Source organism: Macaca mulatta, chromosome 5, assembly GCF_049350105.2.
Source record: "Macaca mulatta isolate MMU2019108-1 chromosome 5, T2T-MMU8v2.0, whole genome shotgun sequence".
NCBI classification, from domain to species: Eukaryota; Metazoa; Chordata; class Mammalia; order Primates; family Cercopithecidae; genus Macaca; species Macaca mulatta.
Genome location: NC_133410.1, coordinates 172,979,312 through 172,994,432, shown reverse-complemented (window position 1 = coordinate 172,994,432; position 15,121 = coordinate 172,979,312). Strand labels below are relative to the sequence as shown.

The 15,121-nt window shown below is 34.6% G+C and overlaps 1 long non-coding RNA gene across 1 annotated transcript; it reads left to right on the top strand.

The window, feature by feature from the left end:
* The first annotated feature begins 1,569 nt into the window (after positions 1–1,569).
* On the top strand, positions 1,570–14,295 carry LOC144340931 (uncharacterized). The gene is made up of 3 exons (XR_013417483.1): positions 1,570–2,912; positions 4,520–4,630; positions 13,827–14,295. It is a non-coding gene; the product is annotated as an uncharacterized LOC144340931 (long non-coding RNA).
* The last annotated feature ends 826 nt before the right edge of the window (positions 14,296–15,121 follow it).

The window sequence follows — 15,121 nt, the reverse complement described above, 5'->3', positions numbered from 1 at the left end:
TCCGCCCGCCTCGGCCTCCCAAAGTGCTGGGATTACAGGCGTGAGCCACCGCGCCCGGCCCAAGGAAAGTTTTATGCCAATAAATAACCATATAGATTTATTTTATTATAACAGCTTATATTCTTTGAATATGAAACAGTTCTTTCTTTTTAAAATTATTTCTTTCCTATATGGTAGTAAAGTAAGAACTTGATGAATATATTAACCCTTCCAGAATTCTATAGTGTTATATTGTAGTAAAGTAACTGATATATGACCTGTGCCTAAATAGTTGTTGACAGTTGTATGTCATTATTTGTACCCGACAAACATGGTATCAAATTTGTCAAGATTCATCTTAGGTTACAAGTAAATTTCTAGTTTTCAGGCAATTTTATTAGGTATATTTTTTCCTTTTTAACGATGAAGTCATTGAGGATATAGCATTGAACAAGTCACTCATGATCACAGACACTATAAATGGTATTTGGACCCCACATATTATTCTGTAACACCTATCTCAAGAGCAAAAGGATATGAGCATTTTGATATGCTGTCCAAGTTGTTTATGAGTTCAACCATAAAATGCAAGAATTTCCAACAAATAGTCTCCAAATAATGTCAGTGGGGTGAGTATATCTGGAATGAGATATTTAGCATCTGAGAATACTATTAGTTATATGTTAACATATGTGAGAGGCACACCCTTGTTCTCTCTGACAACTATCTGCCAGTTTCCCAGGTAACACTACTGTGAGTTTTGCATACTGTATTTTAGAACATTTTCACCTAATGTCTTCTACAGAGAGTTTTGAGGTAATGTTGAATATATTCTATGTCCGAAGGCATCTTGAAGGAAGTGACATTTGAATTGAAGTCCGAATAAAGTCAAGGAGCAGATACCTAAAGAGAGAACATTCCAGGAAGAGGAAACCTCCAGTGCAAAGGCTTTGAGATAAGGGTATGCTTGTTGATGACAGAAATAGCCAGAGGACAAGGTAGCTGGAATTAGTGAATCAGAGTGAAGGTGATAAGTGATGCAGATGGAGAGTTAGTCTAGGCTAGCCCAAGTAATTGTAGAACTCTGTACATTTAGAAAAAAGACTTTGGATATTTTTCTAAGTGTCATGGGAAGATCCAGAAGGGTATTAAACAGAGAATAATTATCTTCAATGTCTTAAAGGGATTGCTATCATTGCTCCATGAAGAAATGACCAGAGAACAAGCAGGAAACCATTTAGCATGCTGTGACCTTGTTCTAGGGAATGATGGTGGTGTGGCATGGGGCAATAACAGAGGAGGAAACCAGAAGTGGTAGAATTTATGTGCTGCTTTAACAAAACTTATTTTTTCTTTTTAATTTTTGTGGGTTAATGGGTACAAAGAAATAGAAAGAATGAATAAGACCTACTATTTGATAACAAAACTTCTTGATGGACTTAACGTGGGATGTGATATATAGTGAGACACTAAGAACAATGTGCACACATGCCAGTGCTCTTTACTAAAATGGGTAAGCCTAAGGGAGAAATGGTTGTAATGATTTTGTTTAAAGAAGCTCACTCAAGTGAAGACCTTTGCATATAGGTCTGAAGTTTATGGGAGAAGTTGAGTCTGAAGTAAAATTTTAGTCTTCAGCGTAAAGATTGTATTTAAAGCCAGTGAAACTGGATGGGGTCATCTAAGGAGTTAACAGAGATAAAGACAAGTTACTAGGCGTAAGTCCCAGGGTCCTTCCATATTTATACGTTGGGGAAGGAATGGCATTCATCACAGGAGATAGAGAATGGTCTGGTATGAGAAAAACTAGGGAAGTGTGGTGCTCCAGAAACCAATGACCAACTGAGGCAATGCAAGAAAAAGCAAATGAATGTCTAGAAGGTTCCAGGAAGTCAAATAATATGAAGACATGAAAAATGAAACATTAGAAGTAATGTGGAGGTCATTGATTAACTCGACAAGAGCTGTTTTAGTAAAGTGGCTGAGATGAAATCCTGGATAGAAGTGAGTTCCAGACAGAGCCAGTGAGTGTGAAAATAGAATCAGGAAGTGTGGGCAATTGAAGTTTTTCTTTAAAAGAGAATAGAAAAATAAGGAAATGATCTCAAAAGAATATTTTTTAAGATGGAAGAAGCAACAGCATATTTGTGTGCTTACAACAAGATCCAGTAAAGAGAGAATACTTGAAGAGGGAATGACCTTGGCAGGAGGAGAAATGGGATCTAAGGTGCAAGTGGAGGTGATATCTTAGTAAAAATAGGTTTACTATGATATATTTTGTGAAGTTGAAGATGCTATCTAATGAGAATGTCTTCATGTGCATGGAAAGTGGGAGAGGATATTCAGCGGTTCAGGAAAGAATAGAAGATAGGAAATAATTGCCTGAGGAAGTCAGAGAATGAGTTGACTAAGGAAATGTACTAGGATTATAGGCAGTAATAAAAGTTTACTTGGATTGGAATGGCCTGAAAAAGAAATGACAAATCATACACTTGAGCCATCAATAAACAAGTATATTCAGTATAGCAGGTGAGGAATCTGGCAGCTGTGGTGTCTTAGTGGCAATCATATTTAAGCTTGAGTAAATAGCTACATTAGTTTCCTCAGTAATTTTCTGATTTGGAGGATATCGGTCATCACCTGGGGATACAGACCTCAGAATCTTCCTTGTATGAACATAGATTGTCTATTACACTTGTTATCAGGATTCTAACAAAGTCAGTTGTGTCTAGAGTAAGACTCCATCTTAAGAAAGGAACATGGTATGCTTATTTTGACACTTAGGCAAAAACACAGTTTTCCAGACTGGATTCACAATAAGAAAAAAAGATGAAGAAGAGAAACCTGCTGTAAGTGGGGATTTGGATATCCGTGATCCATCTCAGCTCACAGAATACTGCATCATCTTGTCTCAGACCAGGAATTCTCATTAGGTGAGGCTTCCCAATGTATTCATTCTCCTGGTCACTTTAGACTCGATATCTGCATGGGATTGGCCTTCAAATTAAAGGCAAAGAGAATGGCAAATAAATGGAGCAGAAGCAGCCAGGATTGAAAAGAGAGTTTTAAGGAAGTTTACTGATTTAAAAAGAGTTCAAAACTGTCGATTGAAAGTATACAGTTAGGAGAAAAAGTGAAATGTTTTCAGGACCAGAATTGAATTACAGTATTTGGTAAATAATTTGATGCTGTGTTTTCATCTGGCTAAGATTTAAAAAGAAAAAAAAATAAAGAAACATGGCCTTCATCTCCTGACAAATGAAAGTATGCACATCCATCTACAAAGATGATTTTTTTGTTGTTGTTGAACTAAACTAAAGCACAAATTGATCATGTGTGTCCTCGGATAGAGGACATTAAGCAACAGAAGGTACAGTATCTTTAAGCACAGTTTTATAACCAGTAAGGAAAGCCTGTACAATTCATTTTTGTAATTAATCCTCCATAAAAATAGAGAGTTTGACACTGAATTAAAACCAAGCAAAGGCAATTCTGTGAGAAGTGGAGATAAAGTTGTATGGAAACTTTGTTCCTGATGGTCAAGCTCAAAGCAAGGTCAGAACATGGCACCTTTCTATTAAGTGAGTAATAAACACAACCATTATGAAACAGCTTTCAAATATCAAGTACCTTAAATGAGTTTTGTACAGATGTTGGAGCTCATTCAATTTCTGTTCAAATCCTATGGGAGCTACCGAGTACAGATATTTTACACTCCTGATTACATCAAAGCCTGGTGTTTTAGATGACTAACAGTACAGAAGCCCAACATGATCCAGTCATCCTATGATACCAGTCATGGCATGGCACCCCCCCAGGCATATACGGTACTGGGCATTGCCATAGCTTTATCATGTGCCTTTATTTAGTCTAAGAGGTTGAGGTCCCCTTGATGCCACTCACACCAGTCCCTCAAAGGGGATAATAGAACTCATATAATTTCCTATTTCTTTGTCAGTAAATGTAGTGCTGAATGCTGACCTCCCTACATAGTAGAATTTGATGATAAATTTCAACTCAGTATTTTATGACCTCTTAGATCAACATCATAAAATTGATTCATATTTTGTGAATTTCTCCTAAGAGAGGTTTTCCTATTTATTTTATACCAAGGAATAAAAATTGAAAACAAATTTCTTTTCCTGCAATATATATTATTCAGTCTTTATCCTGTGTAATTTACTACATAGAATGCCCAATTCCTATTTTAGTGCCATTGAACTAGAATCTTGTTAAGATTATAACTGCTTTTATTGAATCATCTACTATCCTTCTTTTTCCATCAACATGATTTTGTGGCAGATTAATGATGATTATCTAAAGGAAGAAAAAAATTACTCTATTGAAAGCATTGAACACATATAGAGTCAGGTTAAGAAATAAGAATTTGTCCTAGAAATCTAGTAGCTTAAAATATAGTCACATTTTAAATTGTAAAGTACCATGTTTAAAAGTTATTTTCATAAGTGTAGTACAGTTTTCATTTCAAAGAAACCTTAGACATAGCTTAGGTTGACTCAGATTTTTTGTTCTTTTTTAGATTATTATACTTTAAGTTCTGGAGTACATGTGCAGAATGTGTAGGATTGTTACATAGGTATACACGTGCCATGGTGGTTTCCTGCACCCATCAACCCATCATCTCCACCAGGTATTTCTCCTAATGCTATCCCTCCCCTAGCCTCCAACCCCGACAGGCCTCATTGTGTGATGTTCTCCTCCCTGTGTCCATGTGTTCTCATTGTTCAGCTCCCACTTATGAGTGAGAACATGCGGTGTTTGGTTTTCTGTTCTTGTGCTAGTTTGCTGAGAATGATGATTTCCAGCTTCATCCATGTCCCTGCAAAGGACATGAACTCATCCTTTTTCATGGCTGCATAGTATTTCATGGTATATACCAAATTGTAAAGACTCAGATATTTTACAGAATACACAGACACATAATTGATACTTTCTGGAGGTCTTAGAATCCGTTATTAGATAATTTTCATTAATTATCTTTTAGAATTAGTATTTGAATTAAAACTAAATTCAAATAATTTAGGTACTGTTTAATACACTGCATATACTGCATGCTTATTTTTAAAATTGTGGGTTTTTTTGTACATTGTGGAATTAATTCATATTTAATGCTCAGTGGGACACCATTTGACTAATTATGGGTATATATGTTTGTATTTAATTTATTAGTTTTGAAGAAAAACTTTTCTTTTTATTCATTAATCACTGCAGTATATATTCTCTCTACTATGTAAAATGAAGATGGTTTCTTTGTAAAGGTTGTAAAAATTCATTATTTGGTAATGTGACTGTAAGTTAAAGTTACAATCCTGCCAATGGTAAACTATAGAATCTTATAAAAGCAACGTAACTTTTCTTGGCCTTGGTTTCTTTAATCCAGACATGGTTGAAATGATTTATAAGAACCTTTTGAGTTTAACATCCTAAAATTCTATAAAATTATCAAGTCATGTCCAAAATTTTTTAATAAAAAATAGATAACAGGGTTATTACAATTTTGTACAGGTTGTGTTGTTAATAGCTGTAATAATAAAGTATAAACATTTATCAGCTGAGATTTGTTTAATAACTGTTGTGTTGACCACTAAAATGTTAGTATTATGTTTTCTCTTAAGTTGATTTAGATGATTTAATTTTTAAAATAAACCCTCTCATTACTTTTAAATCTACAGGTGGGATACCTTGCTATAAAGGGAGATCTGAAATAAGTGTGCTTCCAGGAGATATGTTCACCTTTAGAATTAAATACATAATCCAAATATCAGATGAAACATTCTTCCACTAGAAAATGACTTGTTTTGAAAAGAACAGTGTCTATAGAAATTAAGACTACCTGATGTAAATACTCACTATAAACAGATTATTAATGACAAACTAGCTATTGACACTTTCAGAGGCTTTTCATATGCACTTACTCATTTGATCTTCACACTTTAAGAGTAAAGAAAATAGTGCAGATATTACCATTCTGTTTTACAGATGAGAAAATGTGAGAGAGCCATTTTTTTAAGGCTCTACAAGTAATGCAGATGTATTAGTTACCCCTCCCTTGCCCCAATTCTCTAGTGTTTACATGGACTCTATGTGTGTGAGGGGGAATGTTAAAAGCAGGAGATTCAGTCTTAGCATCACTGAAGCTATGTGAGTCATGTGTAGGTCTACAGTAGTCTGCAGTTGCTGGTCAATGATGGTAGCTTCATTCACGGTCCTCAAAGATGGGGTTGAAGGGCTTAGAGGTCTTTCAGTTTCATCTTGCTTAAAAACTTGCAAGAGGGGCCGGGTGTGGTGGCTCATGCGTGTAATCCCAGCACTTTGGGCGTACAAGGCAGGTGGATCACCTGAGGTCGGGAGTTCGAGACCAGCCTGGCCAACATGGTGAAACCCCATCTCTATTAAAAATACAAAAATTAGCTGGGCATGATGGCGGGTGCCTGTAATCCTAGCTGCTCATGAGGCTGAGGCAGGAGAATCAGTTGAACCCGGGAGGCAGAGGATGCATTGAGCTAGGCCACAGAGTGAGACTTTGTCTCAAAAAAAAAAAAAAAAAAAAAAAAAAAGAAAAAGAAAAAAAACACTTGCAAGAGGATCAGCAATCAAACACTATCTTTTTTGAGGACAGCTTTCCTGAGAACAAAATAGACAGTTCTTTTCTAGAAGGACCAGATTTATATTATACAAAAATATAAACCAAGTATGTGGACTGTACTAATAAATTTCCCTGTTTTCTACAAAGGGAAAAGTTCTTATAATTAAAAGGCAAACATCCCTCTTACCTCTCCATCTTTTCCCTGGAACAAAGGTGCCCTTTTGAGTCTTGTTAACTCAAGCATTTCAGCCTCAATCTGGAGGCTGAGTGGAGCTTTTTTGATCACTCATTCCTGGTACTTAGGAGAACAGGGTGGATTCTTTTTTTAGAGCTGGTGGGCATTCTCATGCTAGCTCAGTATCCCGCACTCCCTCAGCAAGTGCTGCTGCTGCCCTCCTCACAAGTTTCCTAAAATCATGATGTCTTGCCAAGGTGATTATAAATTTTCTTTCAAAGTCTGCACAGGGTAGTATTGCACGGGGAAAACATTTATATATTAATGTTACTTGGACTGTTCTGTCTTGGAATGAATCATCTTGACCTCTTTGTTCCAAGGAGCATTCGAAAAATTACAGAGCCTGTTTATATTACAAGGACAAGCTGTATGTTTATATTACAAGGACCAGCTATGAATGAGTCTGAACCACCTAGTAAGGGAGGAGCCACTCTAATACCAATTCTTTTGATTCCAAACTTTCTGCTGATTAGGAATGTAGTTGTATTCAGTTCATCCTGATGATTTATGTACAAATGTATATATGTACATTTATATATATATATATACACCCACACACACACACACATATAAATACAGGTTTCACTCTTCAATGATAACTCTCAATTTGGTGAGGTTCTGCTGTTTTCATGTTAATAGTTACTGTGGAAGACTTTACTGGTGCTTTCCATACTTCCTGTTTTCCTTTCTTGCTACATACCTCCTTGAAACTATGTGTGACAAAGTGACTGGCTTTGGGCAATAAAATGTGAATGAAGCACTTCTGAATGGAAGCACATAAAAACTAGTGCAGTTTCCTCATTCACTTATTTCTTGCCATGATAAACCATAAAACCTTGTACTGCACTGGTGGCATTATTATAATACGCCCATTTCTGAACCTGGGTCGAACATAAAGAATGCATGAGAAATGAGCCTTTGTAATTTTAAGGTTGAGATTTTGAGGGTTTTATAAAGACAACATAACTTAGCCTATTCAGACCATTATAGCAAATAAATTTATCTCTGAATTTATTGAACTTTCTTGTCTATATAACCCCAATCCCTTCAAGTGCTAGTTCATTCAATTGAAAGAATTTTTATCTTTTACTAATATGGCTTACTGCAAGTCATGTGTGTATATATGTGTGTGTGTGTATATATATATAGATGCTAATGTTAGTATGTATATACTAGCATCTATATATACTTATATATATATATATCTTGCCACATATGCTAATTTTTCTATTTTACTTGAATGTTTTAAATGTGTCATACATTTTTAACCTAGTGGCACAATTTTAACATTGCTACAAAGGTTTTGTTATAAATGATTTTAAAATATTTGAGTGTATAATAGAAGGGTAATATATAGGCAAAACTCATGTGTTAAGTATATACACAGTAGAAACAAAGAGCTTGTAAGATATAGACAGAATCTCTAAGATGCTCACTAAAGATAACTGAGGTAGTCAGCAGGGTATAAGTTGAACATAGCTAAAAAAGATAGAGACATCAAGACATCTAATAGTAATGATACACTGAATATATATGAAACACATACTACACATACTACTCATGAAGCACTAAATATATATAAGCCATTAGGTGTTTCTAAAGTTTTCATGTAGTTACTCACTGGTAACATTAATTCTGGCCCCATATGTCTCCTACTCAAGAAATACAAATAAAATTTATAACTTCCCATAGGGCTAATTGGTGCGTACAGCAATTGATCTATTTGCCTTGCATCTCTCTGGTAAAGCAATTGTGTGTGCTGGTCCCAGGTCTCTTGTGCTGTTGGGGTTATTTACTGAAACATCAATTCTGGTGCTTGCAGCCATACCATTAGTAAGATAGTATGGTTCAGAAGAGAAAGAGGGAGATCAAGGTGGAGATGGAGATGGAGAGAAAGATGAAGGGAGAGAAGAGAGATATGAACATGAGCTTTGCACAGTCTGGAACTGAGGCAGTACGGTTTTCCACTCCACTCGCATAATATCTCAAGTGTGCCAACTATGTCATCTTATCCCGCTTGTAGCTCACTGTACATTTTAATTAATTATATACATCAATTAATTGAATATCTTAGTTTGCTGTGTGAACCTTTTTGCTCTGTGGCCTTTGGAACTTTGCCTGCCAGTGTATTCGGAGGATATTATTGCATCAAAGTATTTACCTTGTGATAGGTTTCTTAATAATGGAAAATGTTTTAAAGGAGGACTAATGGACATAGCAAAACTAGTTGAGCTGTTATATTTGATGATTATTAGTCGTGCTACCCAGTCTGTGAAATGTACAAACAAGAAAATGTTGCTTTCTGCAAGTTTTAGAGATTTATCTCTATGATCAGTACTTTTTCTGTGGTAAGACTGTACCTGGAACAGAAGTATCTACTTTTTTTGCATTTTCCATAGTTTGATATAGCTCAAAAAATTATCATTCTTATCTCTTTAGTCTAATTTGATGAGAGCAGTTTTACATTTCAGCATAGTCAAAAAAATGGGTAAATGTACACAGAAAAAGGTTAATGTAAAAAAGAGATCTGTTAGTCATGAAAATTCTAATTAGAATCCACTGAGGAGTGCAGTTGTACCCGTTTTCTTGATAACTCTGAAAATCTAGTTAGTGTGAAAAAAATCCTAGCAGAGGGAGCACAATGATACTGATTCTTTCTTTTCCTTTAAATTACTCCTATAAGATCTCAGAAAACTGTCACCCTATAGTTTTATGTTGATAGTGCACTCATGTGATAAATAAACTTAAGTGACTATTGCTGCCTCAACAGAGAATTCAACTACTGCTCTTTAAGTCATCAGAGTGGGCAAACATTTGCTAAAAAAACATACTAAAGATAGGCTTATGGACACCTGACTATGGTGAACAATGTGACTATTGTCCTTGAAGGTAAAATTCATATTTCTATATGCCAAATATTTCTGCATATTTCATGGTATTTTTTCCTAAGCTGATAAAAGTCCTTCTGCTCTGCCCCTTGAGCTTTTTTGAAAATTATTTGTAAAATTCATAATTTTTTATTTTTCTTAAAAGTTATCAAAAGAAGAATGTTCTGCCTACCACAAAGCACCCTCCAGTCCAGGCTCCTTTAAACAAGTTGATATCCAAAATATTTGAGAATTCTTTCATAAACTTTCCTTAAGGGCCCGTCATGTGTAATATGTTAAATGATGTTAAAATTACAAATGTGAAGAAGATATAATCTTTGTCTTCAAGGAGCTGATGTGTAATAGAGTAAGAAATGTTTATATGAAGTGCAAAAAATGTAAAAGTTACAAAAAGGCAGCAATACAGTGCTATAGGAATCTAGAGGAGGGATCAAAGAGAGTGAGAGATGGCAACAAGAAAAAAAAGGAATTTTAACCCCAAATAGTCAAAGAAATCAGCAAAAAGAATAAAGTTAGAGCCATCACACTATCTTATTTTAAGCGACACTACAAAGCTATAGTAATTAAAACAGCATGCGAATAGCATAAAAATAGACACATTAACCAATGAAACCAAACAGGCCCCAAATAAACCCACATATTTATATAGTCTATTGATTTTTGATAAAGGTGCTAAGAACACAAAATGTGAAAAGGAAGTTCTCTTTAATGAAAAGTGTTGGGAAAACTGGATATCCACATGCAGAAGAATGAAACTGGCATGATGGCATGTGCCTGTAATTCTAGCAACTTGGGAGGCTGAGGCAGGAGAATTGCTTGAACCTGGGAAGTGGAGGTTGCAGTGAGCCGAGATCGCACCATTGCATTCCAGCCTGGGTGACAGGGCGAGACTCCAACTCCAAAAAAAAAAAAAAAAAAAAAAAAAAAGAGAGAGAAAACAGAAACTGCGTCCTTAACTCACACTACATTTAAAAGTCAACCCAAAATGGATTAAAGGCTTAAATGTAAAGATGTGGAAACTGTAAAACCACTAGAGGAAAACAGGAGAAAAAACTTTATGACATTTGTCTTGGCAATGGGTTTTTGGATTTGACCTCTATAGCTCAGGCAACAAAAACAAAAATAGACAAATGGGATTACTTCAGACTAAAAATTTCTGCACAGAAAAGGAAACAATTAACAGAGTAATATGGACAACCTGTGGATTGGGAAAAAATATTTGCAAACCATACATCTGATGATAAGGGGTTTGTATACAAAATATGTAAGGAACTCAACTCAATAATAAGAAAATAAATAACCAATTTAAAGAATAGGCAAAGGACCCAAAAAGAGATTTCTTAAAAGGAGACATACAAATGGCCAAGAGATACATGAAAAATGGTCAATCTCACTAATCGTCAGAAAAATGAAAATTAAAATCACAATGAGATATCACTTTACAACTGTCAGGATGACTAACATAAAAAATGGAGGATAATGGGTGTTGGTGAAGATGTGTAGGAAAAGGAATCCTTGTGCACTGTTGGTAGGAATGTCAATTAATATAGCCCTTATGGAAAACTTCATGGAGATTTCTCAAAAACTAGAATTACCACATGATTGAGCAATTCTGCTTTGTTGTCTAAAGGATATAAAATTAGTATTTGAAGAAAATATTTGCACTTCGTGTTTATTGCAGCACTATTCACAATAGCCAAGGTACGGAATCAACCTAAGTGTACATCAACAGATGAATGAATAAATAAAATGTGGTATGTACACAAAGTGAAATACTATTCAGCCTTTAAGAAGAGGGATAATGTGTCATTTGCAACAGCATGGATGAACCTGGAGGATATTGTGCTAAGTGAAATAAGCCAGGTACAGAAAGACAAATATCTCATATTCTCACTTATAAGTAAAATCTAAAACATTCACAGAGGCAGAGAATAGAATGATTGTTATTAGATGCCGGAGGACAGTGGTTAGAATGGAGATGTGTTGGTCATAGGGTACAGTGTTTCAGTTATACAAAAGAAATAAAAGTAAATATTTGAAAAAAAAATTAGGTTTCTTCCAGGCAACAGTTTGCCATAGAAAGAGAAACTAAAATTTGGGGCTTGGAACGAGTTGTGTGAATCTGGCAGAGCCTGACTCTTCCTTGTTCCATCAAGCACAGGGCAATCAATTGTCCTTCAGAAGGTTTGAGTTACCATTAGTGGAAAGGATGCATCTTTATCAAATTCTAGGAGGGTCTACTTCCTCTTCTCTTTCCATGAGCCACCACTTAACAATATTTTTATTTTCTTGGAATCTTTTTCTTGAAAATCTACATCTTTTTCTGTAAAATGCATTCCTAAAAAATCTGAAAATAAATGTCCTAATCAAGTAACTTAAAAATAAACAGTATTTTAAAAGCTAAAACAATAAGTTTTTAAAAAATTTTTAATTTTTATTTTACTTTAAGTTCTGAGATACATGTGCTGAACGCGCAAGTTTGTTACCTAGGTGTACATGTGTCATGGTAGTTTGCTGCACCTATTAACCTGTCATCTAGGTTTTAAGCCCTACATGCATTAAGTATTTGTCCTAATGCTCTCCTTCCCTTTTCCCCCCACCACCCGAGAGGCCCTGGTGTGTGATGTTCCCCTTCCTGTGTCCATGTGTTCTCATGTTCACCTTCCACTTATGAGTGAGAACATGCGGTGTTTAGTTTTTCTGTTTCCGTGTTAGTTTGCTGAGATGATGGCTTCCAGCTTCATCCATGTCCCTGCAAAAGACATGAACTCATACATTTTTATAGCTGGCTAGTATTCTATGGTGAATAAGTTTTGTATGAGACAACTACTAAGAAAAAAAAAAAGGAAAAGAAAAAAGGAATTTTGAAGGGCTTAATGAATTTAGAAATGGAAGACATGTGTGAAGATAAAAATTTTGCCAAGGAAAGCCAACTGCCTGCTATGGGAACTTAGTGCCTTGAAGAGAAGTTACTAAGTATTAAGGTCAATTCAGAAGTTAATTTGCCTTATTTTTAACTGCAGGGAAACAGAATTAAACTTAATTCTGCCACGATAGTAGAAGCACACTGAGAATTTATAATTCTATGGTAAAATATTGAAAAACATAGTACTAATATGTTTTGAGAAGAAAGTATATATTGACACTGGAATTATCCTCCAGGGAGAAAAACCACTTATGTATTCTTAAAATATTTTATTTAAATACAACTCCCTTGCAGTGCATAAGTTTCTATTAAATAAAATAGGACTTATAAACATCATTGCCAACATTTACCAATCTTATAAATTCCAACACTTTAGGTTCCATAAGCGTCAATTGAATAAAAATAAATTAAGTAATGATTTAGAAAACTTAGGAAAATAGCAATATGCATTCTTTTGCAGCGAGAAGGACAGGAACAATATAGCCTTGATGAAATTTTAGCTATTCTTTTTCTCTACTTTGCTTGACATATTTAGCTACCATAATAATCTTGATTTTTTTGTGAATAGAACAATTAAATCCTATGAATGTAAGAGATAAATTGAGTTACATACACATGTGTGTATATTTACTCCAATTTCTAAATAGTGCCTGGTCCCAACATATCTGTTTACACAGCCTGCTCCTGCTGCTGCTATCTGATTATTGATAGGCAAAGTGCTGTCCAGGGTGCTGAACTCAAGCTTACTGATCCAAGTGCACAGAATAACCATTAATCCAATAAAAACACTCCTGCTGAGTACTTACGTGATCTCAAGAATCTCAACTGCTTACCCAAGCAACCACTATCAATTTCTTACAGATGGTTCTCAAATTAAAACCTATTAGTCAACGCAAGTCTAATGATGTGTCTCAGCCTTATATGGGCTTCAGAACCTGTTAAAGGGAATTCCTGTGAATAAAGGACACAATAGACTAATCTATATATTGGAATAATGGCTTATTAATTTCCACAAAGCATTACCTAATGAATTATCAACAAACATAAATAATCTACTTTTAGTAAGAAAATAGTAATAACTAGCAACTGAGTCTGTGCCAGGCACTGTTGAAAGTGCCTCATATATATGAAGTAATGCGATCATCACATCAACCCTATAAAATCAATACTCTTATTGATCTAATTTTCTAGGTGAAGAAATTGAAATAAACAACTAGAAAATGGTGGAACCAAAATTCAAACTAAGGCAAACTGGCTCTAGTAAGTATGCTTTCAATTACTACAATATACTCCTGCTACATGGGAAATCAAATTATATGCAGAGGTTACCTTGTAAGGTTACAGTAAAGAAAAATTATTGATATGGTTTTATGCTTAATGGCAATTAATTATGATGGTTCGTTGAGCTCATTTTTACTATAGTAGAAGTAGAACCAGTCAGGGCAAGAAAATGGGCAAAGGGACTCCCTGATTTCTAATGCAATTTTTTTTTATTCCATAATAATAATTCAGTTAGTAGTTTGTTTAATAAAGGTAGTATTGCATAGTAATTAAGCAATCTTAGAGGTTAGACTACCTGAGTTCTAAATACCACTTGGGACATCATTGCATAGCCTTTGCCAGTTGCTTTTCTTTGTTTCACTTCAATTTTTGTACCTATAAAATGAGGAAAATAACAATGTCTGTTGCACATAGTTGTTGTGAGGATTAAGTGAGTTAATGCATGTAAATCACTCAGACAATGCCTTGCATTTAACAAACCCCAATAAATATTAGTTATCATTATTGCATGTTTTCATGGAATTAATTAGACTGCAATTAGATTTGTCATAAACTTTATTATCTTTCACAAAATATTCTGAAGCTAAACAACAATGTTTAAATATTTATTTTTTTCTTATGTTTTGATTTTATGGTTGAAATATAAAGATTTGACTGCTTTTCTGTTTCCTATATGTATCTTCTAAATTTGGTCTATATAGTTGAGTAAATTAGAAACAACAAACATTACAAATGAAGACATCAAGGTAAACAGTGTTTTTCCCTGTGCAGATAATTTACAATGTATAATATTGGCGACAAAAAAGTAACTACTATCAGCACTCATACAAGTAACAAGTCAATTAAAGTTAACAGAATAATTGGTGTTTCTTGACACATATGGTCAATTAATCATTATTGGGTAACTTAGATGATAAAGAAACCAGAATAAAGTACACAATTGTCACAGTGAGATAGTCAGATGCCACACTATGTACATATCTATCTGGTATTGGATCAAGGATATAAACTAAATGGGCACTTTAGAAATGTTGCAGTGCAATAATTCCTAATAAACATTGCTTCATTTTAGTATTAAAAGTAGTATAATTCCTTTATAAAACATTAATATTATTGACACATTATTGTATATTTGATACCCAGATACCCTGTTAAGTTCTGGAAGCAAAGTAAAACAACAGATGAACAAACAGAATGCAAGAAAA